This window comes from Triticum aestivum, chromosome 4B (assembly GCF_018294505.1).
Source record: "Triticum aestivum cultivar Chinese Spring chromosome 4B, IWGSC CS RefSeq v2.1, whole genome shotgun sequence".
NCBI classification, from domain to species: domain Eukaryota; kingdom Viridiplantae; phylum Streptophyta; class Magnoliopsida; order Poales; family Poaceae; genus Triticum; species Triticum aestivum.
This window is the reverse complement of record NC_057804.1, coordinates 536005282-536019817: the sequence shown is the minus strand read 5'-3', so window position 1 is coordinate 536019817 and position 14536 is coordinate 536005282.

The window sequence follows — 14536 nt, the reverse complement described above, 5'->3', positions numbered from 1 at the left end:
TCTAGCACTCTCTTGCATTTGGGTAAATCTCCATCTCTCCTCACCTTGGGGTTTCGAAATTGTCTTCACAAAAGTTGACCACTGAGAATATATACCATCAACTAGGTAGTATCTCTTGTTGTAGTGGTGGCCACTGACCTCAAAGTTGACTGGTGGGGAGTGGCCTTCTGCAAGCCTTGCGAAGACTGAAGAACGCTGCATCACGTCGATATCATCGTGAGAACCTGCCATGCCAAAGAAAGAATGACATATCCAAAGATCTTGTGAAGCCACCGCTTCTAATATGATAGTGTACGCTTTAACATGCCCCTTGTACTGGCCCTGTCAAGCAAATGAACAGTTCTTCCACTCCCAGTGCATACAATCTATACTGCCAAGCATGCCTGGAAAGCCTCTATCGACGTTGATCGCCAACAGCCTTTCTGTATCAGCGGCATTTGGCTGCCTCAAGTACTCAGGGCCAAACACTGCCACCATAGCCTTGCAGAAGTTGTACAGTGACAGCAGACATGTGGACTCACTCATGCGCACGTACTCATCCACCAGATCGCCTGAAATTCCATATGCAAGCATGCGGATGGTCGTGGTGCATTTCTGAGAAGAGGAAAATCCAAGCTTGCCAAGGGCATCCGTTTTGCACTCGAAGTATGGGTCATGAGCAACCACTCCCTCTCGGATACGATCGAACACATGCCTTGTCGTACGAAAACGGCGTCGGAATTTATCCGGTTTGAAGAGCGGGATATTCGCAAAGTAATCTGCATAGAGCAGGGCGTGTCCTCTCTCTCTCTCTGTTGTGGTTCAGGTTGGGAGCATGACCCCCTGTACCGAGGAAGCTGGCGTTGAATGTGGTCGTGAATGACCAGTGCAGCCACCACAAGATCTTCGTCATCCGAGAACGAATCATCCGATGAATAAATGAAGTGGTTGAAGAAAAATTCATCTCCACTGTCCATACCTTTGTGGACAAAGTGTTAAACACCTTGCGGTCGTGGTGGCTAAGAGGCCGCGATGATCACCTCGATGCAGCAAGGGTGGTCGGCGGCCGGCTACAGGCCGCTCTCGAGCACTCGACGGAAGCTGCCGTGGTCATAGTCGTCGCCGGCGGTCGTATCCCCTCTAGCACCGGCTATGACGGCGACGGCCAAAACTCCTACGAACGCGCTGGCGTGGTGGCGGCCATGTCGAGACGTGGTTTGGTATGGATGGCCGGGGGTTGAGGAGTGAGGAAGCGACTGAAGAATAGTGGCGGCGACGGCGGCGGCGGAGTGGGGCAGGGGAGAGCGGGTGGTGAAGGAAATATGCCCTAGAGGCAATAATAAAGTTATTATTTATTTCCTTATTTCATGATAAATGTTTATTTTTCATGCTAGAATTGTATTAACCGGAAACATAATACATGTGTGAATACATAGACAAACTGAGTGTCACTAGTATGCCTCTACTTGACTAGCTCATTAATCAAAGATGGTTATGTTTCCTAGCCATGGACAAAGAGTTGTCATTTGATTAACGAGATCACATCATTAGGAGAATGATGTAACTGACTTGGCCCATTTCCGTTAGCATAGCACCCGATCGTTTAGTATATTGTTATTGCTTTCTTCATGACTTATACATGTTCCTATGACTATGAGATTATGCAACTCCCGTTTACCGGAGGAACACTTTGTGTGCTACCAAACGTCACAACGTAACTGGGTGATTATAAAGGAGCTCTACAGGTGTCTCCAAAGATAGATGTTGAGTTGGCATATTTCGAGATTAGGTTTTTTTCACTCCGATTGTCGGAGAGGTATCTCTAGGCCCTCTCGGTAATGCACATCACTATAAGCCTTGCAAGCAATGTGACCAATGAGTTGGTTATGGAATGATGCATTACGTAACGAGTAAAGAGACTTGCCGGTAACGAGATTGAACTAGGTATTGGATACCGACGATCGAATCTCGGGCAAGTAACATACCGATGACAAAGGGAACAACGTATGTTGTTATGCGGTTTGACCGATAAAGATCTTCGTAGAATATGTAGGAGCCAATATGAGCATCCAGGTTCCGCTATTGGTTATTGACCCGAAACGGTTCTAGGTCATGTCTACATAGTTCTCGAACCCGTAGGGTCCGCACGCTTAACATTACGATGACAGTTTTATTATGAGTTTATAAGTTTTGATGTACCGAAGGTTGTTCGGAGTCCCAGATGTGATCACGGACATGACGAGAAGTCTCGAAATGGTCGATACATAAAGATTGATATATTGGACGACTATATTCGGACACCGGAAGTGTTCCGGGTGATTTCGGAGAAAACCGGAGTGCCGGAGGGTTACCGGAACCCCCCCGGGAACTAATGGGCCTTATTGGGCCCTAGTGGAGAAAGAGAGGGGTCGGCCAGGGCAAGAGGCGCGCCCCCTCCCCTTGAGTCCGAATAGGACAAGGAAGGGGGGGGGCGGCGCCCCCCTTGCCTTTCCCCTCTCCCACTCCTTCCTTCCCCTCCTTCTTGGACTAGGAAAGGGAGGGGCAAACCTACTTGGAGTAGGTTTCCCCCTCCTAGGGCGCGCCTCCCCCTTGGCCGGCCCCCTCCTCCTCCCCTCCTTTATATACGGAGGAGAGGGGCACCTCTAGAGACACAAGTTGATCTTCGTGATCGTTCCTTAGCCGTGTGCGGTGCCCCCCTCCACCATATTCCACCTCGGTCATATCGTTGCGGTGCTTAGGCGAAGCCCTGCGTCGGTAGAACATCATCATCGTTACCACGACGTCGTGCTGACGGAACTCATCCCCGACACCCTGCTGGATCGGAGTCCGGGGATCGTCATCGAGCTGAACGTGTGCTGAACACAGAGGTGCCGTACGTTCGGTGCTTGGATCGGTCGGATCATGAAGACGTACGACTACATCAACCGCGTTGTCATAACCCGCTTTCGGTCTACGAGGGTACGTGGACACACTGTCCCCTCTTGTTGCTATGCATCACCATGATCTTACGTGTGCGTAGGAATTTTTTTGAAATTACTACGTTCCCCAACAGGTGGAAGAGTTGGAGGCGAATGGAGTGCTAGTGTCCCCGACAGGCGGGCCACGGGGAGGATAAGGGTGCGCATCCAGCCCGTCCACGCGATGTCCGTTTCACCCCAAACGCGGCGCAAGTTTGGAGCGGGAAATGGGTCGAAAACGGACAAAAACCGAACATTTGTCGGTTCGGGGCCGTGCGTTGGGCTGGGCTATTCATCCGTTCTACTCCAAACGGACTAGGACGGATGAGATGAGTTCGCGCGCTGGAGTTGGCCTGACACCCCGAGGAGCAAACCTGGCCAACTGGCTTGTGCCTGGCTGACCGGCCCATTAGCATGCGTGCCCAACCTATGATGGGCCGGCCCGACACATGTCCCGTCTAGGGCCGTGTCTGGGCCTGGAGGCTGGGCACGCATGCTGGCACGACACAACCCATTTAGTTTTTTTATTTTTTTATTTTTATTTTTATAGGCAGCCCAATAGGCTAAATAATAGATGGGCTCACGGCTAAATGTGCCAATGGGCCAACCCATTTAATAGTAGGGTCGTGTCTGGGCCAGGGAGGTCAGCATGCGTGCCTGCCCGGCACAGCCCGTGTATTAAGCATGCCTTGTCGGGCCATGGCATACCTGACCCGTTTAACTCATGCCTGGCCATGCCTGGCTGACCCATTGGCCAGGTATGAGCAGGAGTATCCCACCATCCTCAATGAGTAGTCAGATTGGTATCCCAAAACAAGCGTTATTGTTTGAGATATCGAGCACGACTACATAAATATCATGTATGGCCAGGAGAGGCCTCGCCCACACAACTCATATCGGTCACCACGTGCTCCCCGTCGCCTCACAATTAAGGAGGTATGGGATGAGCGCTACGCTACCTACACCTTGGTTGTCCGCCCTGGCCAAATCTTCAAGGAGATCGCCGCCCGATACTTGCTTGCGACGGATATGTGGATATGGCGAGAGAGGGAGTGTGTTAGATGGCGTAAATTCGACATGGAGATGGTGACATTCACCTAAACGAATCAACACCATATTAGGCCTCCCCCTTGATAAAGTCGTCCCCAATCTTGACGGCCATAGGCAGGAACGGGACGAAGACGAGATAGCCGGTCCACCTCACCACCGCACCAAGAGGACAAGTGGACACGTCAAATATGCATGTGCCATGTGCATAGCATTCACCATCGAGGTGGCGGGCTCAAAATCATGTTATAGTCGCTAAAAAGCGACAAATTTTGAACATATAATATGAAATGCCGCTAATCAACTTTTCTCCTCCTATGTATGATCTTTGTAATGCAATGTTAGCTCAAATTAGTGTGGCTATTGAGTTGACGCAAGAAAAAAAGGAAAAGAAAATGTGTAGAGGCAACCAATATGACGACTATGACTTTGCACATCGACTCGACAACCTCCATGTTATTATTGAGCGTGCTCCATACGTGTCAATACAACGACTCTGTTAGAGTTGCTCCTATGTAGCTCATTTTAGCAAGTCGTCTACTATGCAAAAGAAGATAAGTTTTAGTCAACGAGAGTTATGTTCCATTCTACCAAAGCATCTTATTCCAAAAGGTTTGCAGCCACTCATACTGAATAGGTGCAAGTTTTGTACCACATGCGTTAAATACAAATACCCCCCTTCCATTCCCATACATCAATATAACAAGAAGTGCATACCAAATATATAGTTTCCCGCAAAAAAAATCAAATATTATGTGAGAGATTAGCTGCACTCCAGAAAAGATGAAGAAATACTAATGAATAATGCACACCGTGTCCCGAAATTATGTAGTATCTTCTTCTTATTTTTGCTTCTTGCCGTGATTTCAGTTATGAAACGGTTGAAATAAAACCCAAACAAGATTTAGGGAACGTGCTGGGTGGGGTGCGGGGGGGGGGGGGGGGGGGGGGGGGGGGGGGACACAAGAAAATAAAGAGGCAGGAGTCAAACGACGCTTATACCATTCACTTTTTTTTCCACACGAGTCCACCTTTTCTACACAAGTTCCCACTCACCGTGTGAACATGGTGAGTGATTTAGTCCAAAGTGCTGCCAATGGATAAGCGATCCTAGTTGGTACATTAGCAAAGGTAAGCACATACATCACCAAGGCATCTCAACTAATAAAACTATCACCATCATCTCGCTAAAAGGCTCAACAATTTGCAAATGCAGTTTATTTTAAGTAATCTAGAAGAGCAATTATATGTTTTGTATATAAAAGACATTAACTATGGAAGAGTGCTTGCTCATCATGGCCCAGCTAGCAAGCTACAAGTATGATTTTTCAAGTTTTTTTTTACTTTTATTTTTTAACGTTTTCTCTTAATATTTATATATGTTGAACAAATTGCTCTAAGAATGTATTTTTTAAGATATCTACGTTTTGTAAAAAAAATGGTCTCCATGATTTTCTCCACGCACCTAAAAAAAGTGTTTGCACATTTTAAATAGGATGTTCATTACACTTAAAAAAGTGTCCACACATTCCTAAAAGGGTTTATATCATTTGTGCCACTAGTTGTGTCCCACTACTCAGTTTTGCCATTAGAAGTTATAACTGATAAAAAATGCCATTGTTCTGTGAGATGCTTGCTCGAAAATACCATTAGATATCTAAAAAATGCCATCGGTCCGTTAGATGTTTGCTCAAAAATGCCATTAGGCATCGTTATTACCAGCTCAAACCTGTCGACCTTGTTATATGACTAAAATAACCCTTGACCCACATGTCAGTTCTCTATATCTCGCAATGACAAGTGTGGGACCCACTTGTCAGGAGTAAGCAAGCGAATAATTTTAGAGAAAAACAAGAACACTGTCAGGATCAAGTGGGACCCACACTTTATTGTAGCGAGATAGAGGAAGAGCTGACATGTGGTCCAAAGGTATTTTGGTCATTGTAACATGGTAAACGAGATGTGAGCTGACAGTAATAATGTCTAGTGGCATGTTTTAGCATGCGCTTAACGAAGAAGAGCCATTCGCATTTCTATCCCTAAGTCGAACCACCTACACATATTTGCCCCTAATTTTGAATCCTGCTTAGCAGGCTTCGTAATTAGGGGCAAATATGAGTAGTGGGAGTTAGGGACACGATGTAAAAGACCCAACGAAGAAATGGCATTTTTGAGCAATTATAATTCCTAGTGGCAAAGTGAGTAGTGGGACATAACCAGTGGCATAAAAGATAAAAACCCATAAAAATGTTCATGCCATTTTAAAAAGAATGTTCATGACTCTTAAAAATGTGTTCACACATTTATAAAAATCTTCATGACATTTATAAAAAATGGTACCATTCAACGAAAATCTCCATATGTTCTAAAAAATGGTCTGCACATAAAAAGTGTTGTAATCATTTCAATAAATTTTTAACAACGTATAAATGTTTGCACACATTTTTTAAAAAATGTACATAACATGAAAAAATATTATATCGTTCAAGAAAAGTTCGTAACACTTAAAAAATGTTCAAATTCTAAAAGATGTCCATATAGTTCTTAAAATTGTTCAGTGTGTGTTTAAAAAATATTCACCATTTATGTAAAAATGTTCAATGTGCGTTCGACAAATGTTGAAATATTATCTGGATAAAATGTCCAATGTGTGTTTGAAAACTGTTCAAGTGTATCTCAACCTATATGCAAAAAATATTCAATGTGTATTAAAAATTCAACATGTTATTTAAAAACTTCAAAGTATAAAAATGAGCAGGAAAATGAATAAAATAAAATAAACACCCAATAAAATCAGTACAGAAAACATAGAAAAAAAAAGAAAAAAAACCCGCATGAAACATTCCCAAAACCTGATGGGAGGTTCCCCAAGCCGCTGCTACCACGTTGTTGGGCAGACCCACTTTCTCGATTCTAAGAGAATTTTTATGGAAGTGTTTCATTTGCTTTTCTTCAATGAAAGTTCCATTTTTCTCGAATGTATCCTTGTAGGCGAGCTGTGCTTCTGTCTTGCATTAGGCAAGACATAACACTGGCGGTTTAAAGGAGTTTGACAGAATAAAATGTGTGGGCAAATTAGCTTCCAACCAAACAGAGCCCTGGGCCTCCCCTGTCCTCCTTTGGTTTGTAGGAATTTTATAGGATTTTTTGTGTGGACTTTTGGTTTGTTGAATAGAATCCTATTCCTTTAAAGGATATGAACCTATCCTTTGTATTTCAAACGAAAAAAATATAAGACCAAATCCAATGGAAATATTCCTATCATATGGCCCAAATGGCATCTATTTAGGGCTAGTTCTTCTGTGTCTTATTTGGGGCTGTGGAAATAAGCTGCCCCCTATCTAACTTATTCTAGAAGCCCAACACAAAATTTTATTTTAGAAGCTTACTACTTAAACCTTAATTGTAGGTTTCTAAAACAAAATTTTAGATTGAGCTTCTAGAATAAGCTGGATAGAGGGCAGCTTATTTCCACAGTTTCAAATAAGCTACAAAAGAATTGGCTCTTATTGTTCCAATTTATCATATGTCCCCGAAGGGATAACCAAATGACATCCATTTTCCTATAGGATTTGAGACGTCTTGGGAAAAAAATATTGTTGGGGAATGTAGTAATTTTAAAAAAATTCCCACGCATACACAGGATCATGGTGATGCATAGCAACGGGAGGGGAGAGTGTGTCCACGTACCCTCGCAGACCAAAAGCAGAAGCGTTATGACAACGCGGTTGATGTAGTCGTACGTCTTCACGATCCGACCGATCCAAGTACCGAACGCATGGCACCTCTGAGTTCTGCACACGTTTAGCTCGATGACGTCCCTCGAACTCCGATCCAGCCGAGCTTTAAGGGAGAGTTTCGTCAGCACGACGGCGTGGTGACGGTGATGATATTGCTACCGACGCAGGGCTTCGCCTAAGCACCGCTACGATATGATAGAGATGGAATATGGTGGAGGGGGGCACCGCACACGGCTAAGAGATCAAGAGATCAATTGTTGTGCCTAGAGGTGCCCCCCTGCCCCCGTATATAAAGGATCAAGGGGGAGGGGGCGTCCGGCCAAGAGGAGGTGCGCCAGGGAGGAGTCCTACTCCCACCGGGAGTAGGACTCCCTCCTTTCCTAATCCAAGTAGGAGAGGGGAAGGAAGGGGAGGAGAAGGAGAAGGAAGGAGAGGGAGGAAAAGGAGGAAAGGGGGGCCGGCCCCCTAGTCCAATTCGGTTTGGGCTAGGGGGGCCGCGCGCCCCGACTCCTCTCTTCCACCACTTGGCCCATGAGGCCCATTACTTCTTCCTCGTATTCCCGTAACTCCCCGGTACCCCGAAAAATACCTGAATCACTTGGAACCTTTCCGATGTCCGAATATAGTCGTCCAATATATTGATCTTTACGTCTCGACCATTTCGAGACTTCTCGTCATGTCCCCGATCTCATCCGGGACTCTGAACTACCTTTGGTACATCAAAACACATAAACTCGTAATACAAATCATCACCGAACTTTAAGCGTGCGGAACCTACGGGTTCGAGAACTATGTAGACATGACCGAGACACGTCTCCGGTCAATAACCAATAACGGAACCTGGATGCTCATATTGGCTCCCACATATTCTATGAAGATCTTTATCGGTCAAACCGCATAATAACATACGTTGTTCCCTTTGTCATCGATATGTTACTTGCCCGAGATTCGATCGTCGGTATCTCAATACCTAGTTCAATCTATTTACCGGCAAGTCTCTTTACTCGTTCCGTAATGCATCATCCCGCAACTAACTCATTAGTCACATTGCTTGCAAGGCTTATAGTGATGTGCATTACCGAGTGGGCCCAGAGATACCTCTCCGACAATTGGAGTGACAAATCCTAATCTCAAAATACGCCAACCCAACAAGTACCTTTGGAGACACCTGTAAAGCACCTTTATAATCACCCAGTTATGTTGTGACGTTTGGTAGCACACAAAGTGTTCCTCCGATAAACGGGGGTTGCATAATCTCATAGTCATAGGAACATCATTCTCCTAATAATGTGACCCCGTTCATCAAATGACAACACATGTCTATGGTTAGGAAACATAACCAGCTTTGATTAATGAGCTAGTCAAGTAGAGGCATACTAGGGACTATAGGTTTTGTCTATGTATTCACACATGTACTAAGTTTCCGGTTAATACAATTTTAGCATGAATAATAAACATTTATCATGATATAAGGAAATAAATAATAACTTTATTATTGCCTCTAGGGCATATTTCCTTCAGTCTCCCACTTGCACTAGAGTCAATAATCTAGTTCACATCACCATGTGATTTAACACCAATATCCACATTTGTATGTGGTTAACACCCATAGTTCACATCGTCATGTGACCAACACCCGAAGGGTTTACTAGAGTCAATAATCTAGTTCACATCGCTATGTGATTAACACCCAAAGAGTACTAAGGTATGATCATGTTTTGCTTGTGAGAGATGTTTAGTCAACGGGTCTGTCACATACAGAGCCATATGTATTTTTCAAATATTCTATGTCTACAATGCTCTGCATAGAGCTACTCTAGCTAATTGCTTCCACTTTCAATATGTATCCAGATTGAGATTTAGATTCACCTGGATCGGTGTAAAAGCTTACATCAACGTAACTCTTTACGACGAGCTCTTTTATCACTTCCATAATTGAGAAATATTTCCTCAGTCCTACACTAAGGATAATTTTGACCGCTGTCCATTGATCTACTCCTAGATAACTATTGTACCCTCTTGCCAAACTCCTGGTGAGGTACACAATAGGTCTGGTACACAACATATCATACTTTATAGAACCTATGACTGAGGCATAGGGAATGACTTTTCATTCTCTTTCTATTTTCTGTCATGGTCAGGTTTTGAGTCTTACTCAACTTCACACCTTTGTAACACAGGAAAGAACTCCTTTTTGACTGTTCCATTTTGAACTACTTCAAAATCTTATCAAGGTATGTATTCATTGAAAAAATCATATCAAGCGTCTTGATCTATCTCTATAGATCTTGATGCTCAATGTGTAAGCAGCTTCACCAAGGTCTTTCTTTGAAAAAACTCCTTTCAAACACTCCTTTATGCTTTCCAGAAAATTGTACATCATTTCTGATCAACAATATGTCATTCACATATACTTATCAGAAAAGTTGTAGTGCTCCCACTCACTTTCTTGTAAATACAGCCCTTTCCAAAAGTCTGTATAAAACCATATGCTTTGATCAACTTATCAAAGCGTATATTCCAACTCCGAGATGCTTGCACCAGTCCATGATGGATCGCTGGAGCTTGCACATTTTGTTAGCACCTTTAGGATTGACAAAACCTTCTGGTTGTATCATATATGATACTTCTTTAAGAAATATCCATTTAAGGAATGCAGTTTTGACATCCATTTGCCAGATTTCATAAAATGTGGCAATTTTTAACATGATTTGGACAGACTTAAGCATCGTTACGAGTGAGAAAATCTCATCGTATTCAACACCTTGAACTTGTCGAAAACCTTTCGCAACAAGTCGAGTTTTGTAGATAGTAACACTACTATCAGTGTCCGTCTTCCTCTTGAAGATCCATTTATTCTCGATGGCTTGCCGATCATCGGGCAAGTCAACCAAAGTCCACACTTTGTTCTCATACATGGATCCTATCTCAGATTTCATGGCTTCAAGCCATTTCGTGGAATCTGGGCTCATCATCGCTTCCTCATAGTTCGTAGGTTCGTCATAGTCAAGTAACATGACTTCCAGAATAGGATTACCGTACCACTCTGGTGCGGATCGTACTCTGATTGACCAACGAGGTTTGGTAGTAACTTGATCTAAAGTTTCATGATCAATATCATTATCTTCCTTACTAATTGGTGTAGGCGTCACAGGAACTGGTTTATGTGATGAACCACTTTCCAATAAGGAAGCAGGTACAATTACCTCATCAAGTTCTACTTTCCTCCCATTCACTTCTTTTGAGAGAAACTCCTTCTCTAGAAAGGATCCATTTTTAACAACAAATATCTTGCTTTCGGATCTGTGATAGAAGGTGTACCCAACAGTCTCCTTTGGGTATCCTATGAAGACGCACTTCTCCGATTTGGGTTCGAGCTTATCAGGTTGAAACTTTTTCACATAAGCATCGCAACCCCAAACTTTTAATGAACGACAACTTTGGTTTCTTGCCAAACCACAGTTCATAAGGCGTCGTCTCAACGGATTTCAATGGTGCCCTATTTAACGTGAATGCAACTATCTCTAATGCATAACTCCAAAACGATAATGGTAAACCAATAAGAGACATCATAGATTGCACAATATCCAATAAAGTATAGTTACGACGTTCAGACACACCATAACGCTATAGTGTCCCAGGTGGTGTGAACTGTGAAACTATTCCACATTGTTTTATATGAAGGCCAAACTCGTAACTCAAATATTCTCCTCCACGATCAGATCGTAGAAACTTTATTTTCTTGTTACGATGATTCTCCACTTCACTCTGAAATTCTTTGAACTTTTCAAATGTTTCAGACTTGTGTTTAATTAAGTAGATATACTCATATCTACTCAAATCATCTTGTGAAGGTCAGAAAATAACGATACCCGCCATGAGCATCAACACTCATTGGACTGCATACATCGGCATGTATTATTTCCAACAAGTCAGTAGCTCATTCCATTGTTCCGGAGAACGGAGTTTTTAGTCATCTTGCCCATAAGGCACGGTTCGCAAGCATCAAATGATTCATAATCAAGTGATTTCTAAAGTCCATCTTTATGGAGTTTCTTCACGCGCTTTACACCGATATGACCCAAACGGCAGTGCCACAAATATGTTGCACTATCATTATCAACTTTGCATCTTTTGGCATCAATATTATGAATATGTGTATCACCATGATCAAGATTCAATAAACCATCAACATTGGGTGTATGACCATAGAAGGTTTTATTCATGTAAACAGAATAACAATTTATTCTCTGTCTTAGATGAATAATCGTGTCGCAATAAACATGATCTAATCATATTTATGCTCAACGCAAACACCAAATAACATTTATTTAGGTTCAACACTAATCTCGAAAATATAGGGAGTGTACGATGATGATCATATCAATCTTGGAACCACTTCCAACATACATCGTTACTTCACCCCGAACTAGTCTCTGTTTATTCTGTAACTCCTGTTTCGAGTTACTAATCTTAGCAACCGAACAAGTATCAAATACTCAGGGGCTACTATAAACACTAGTAAGGTACACATCAATAACCTGTATATCAAATATACCCTTGTTCACTTTGCCATCCTTCTTATCCACCAAATATTCAGGGCATTTCCTTTGCAGTAGAAGCACTTAGTTTCAGGCTTTGGTCCAGCTTTGGGCTTCTTACCCTTATTCACTTTGCCATCCTTCTTATCCACCAAATATTCAGGGCATTTCTGCTTCTAGTGACCATTTCTTTTGTAGTAGAAGCACTTAGTTTCAGGCTTTGGTCCAACTTTGGGCTTCTTCATGGGAGTGACAACTTTCTTGTCATTCTTCTTGAAGTTCCCTTTCTTTCCCTTTGCCCTTTTCTTGAAACTAGTGGTCTTATCAATCATCAACACTTGATGCTCTTTTCTTGATTTCTACCTTCGTCGATTTCAGCATCACGAAGAGCTCGGGAATCATTTTCGTCATCCCTTGCATTATAGTTCATCACGAAGTTCCAGTAACTTGGTGATGGTGACTAGAGAACTCTGTCAATCACTATCTTATCTGAAAGATTAACTCCCAGTGGATTCAAGCGATTGTAGTACCCAGACAATCTGAGCACATGCTCACTAGTTGAGCAATTCTCCTCCATCTTTTAGGTGAAGTATTTTTCAGAGGTCTCATACCTCTTGACACGGGCATGAGTCTGAAATACCTATTTCATCTCATGGAACATCTCATATGTTCCGTGACGTTTCAAAAATGTTTTTGTAGTCCCGGTTCTAAGCCATAAAGCATGGTGCACAAAACTATCAAGTAGTCATCATATTGAGCTAGCCAAACGTTCGTAACGTTTGCATCTGCTCCTGCAATAGGCCCGTCACCTAGCGGTGCATCAAAGACATAATTCTTCTGTGCAGCAATGAGGATAAACCTCAAATCACAGACCAATTCCGCATCATTGCTACTAACATCTTTCGACATAGTTTTTCTCTAGGAACATATAAAAAACATAGGGAAGCTATAACGCGAGCTATTGATCTACAACATAATTTGCAAAATACTACCAGGACTAAGTTCATGATAAATTAAAGTTCAATTAATCATATTACTTAAAAACTCCCACTTAGATAGACATCTCTCTAATCATCTAAGTGATAACGTGATCCAAATCAACTAAACCATAACCGATCATCACGTGAAATGGAGTAGTTTTCAATGGTGAACATCACTATGTTGATCATATCTACTATATGATTCATGCTCGACCTTTCGGTCTCAGTGTTCCGAGGCCATATCTGCATATGCTAGGCTCGTCAAGTTTAATCTGAGTATTCTGCGTGTGCAAAACTGGCCTGCACCCATTGTAGATGGACGTAGAGCTTATCACACCCGATCATCACGTGGTGTCTCAGGAAGAACACTTTTATCATGAAATTTAGTGAGAGATCATCTTGTAATGCTACCGTCAATCAAAGCAAGATAAGATGCATAAAGGATAAACATCACATGCAATCAATATAAGTGATATGATATGGCCATCATCAACTTGTGCTTGTGATCTCCATCTCCGAAGCACCGTCATGATCACCATCGTCACCAACGCGACACCTTGATCTTCATCGTAGCATCGTTGTCGTCTCGCCAACTATTGCTTCTACGACTATAGCTACCACTTAGTGATAAAGTAAATTAATTACAGGGCGTTTGCATTGCATACAATAAATCGACAACCATATGGCTCCTGCCAGTTGCCGATAACTTGGTTACAAAACATGATCATCTCATACAATAAAATATAGCATCACATCTTGACCATATCACATCACAACATGCCATGCAAAAACAAGTTAGACATCCTCTACTTTGTTGTTGCAAGTTTTACATGACTGCTACGGGCTGAGCAAGAACCCTTCTTACCTACGCATCAAGACCACAAGGATAGTTCATTAAGTTAGTGTTGTTTTAACCTTCTCAAGGACCGGGCGTAGCCACACTCGGTTCAACTAAAGTTGGAGAAACTGACACCCGCCAGCCACCTATGTGCAAAGCACGTCGGTAGAACCAGTCTCGCAAAGTGTACGCGTAATGTCGGTCCGGACCGCTTCATCCAACAATACCGCCGAAGCAAAGTATGACATGCTGGTAAGCAGTATGACTTGTATCGCCCACAACTCACTTGTGTTCTACTCGTGCATATAAAATCTACGCATAAAACCTGGCTCGGATGCCACTGTTGGGGAACATTGTAATTTCAAAAAATATTCTACGCACACACATGATCATGGTGATGCATAGCAACGAGAGGGGAGAGTGTGTCCACGTACCCTCGTAGACCGAAAGCGGA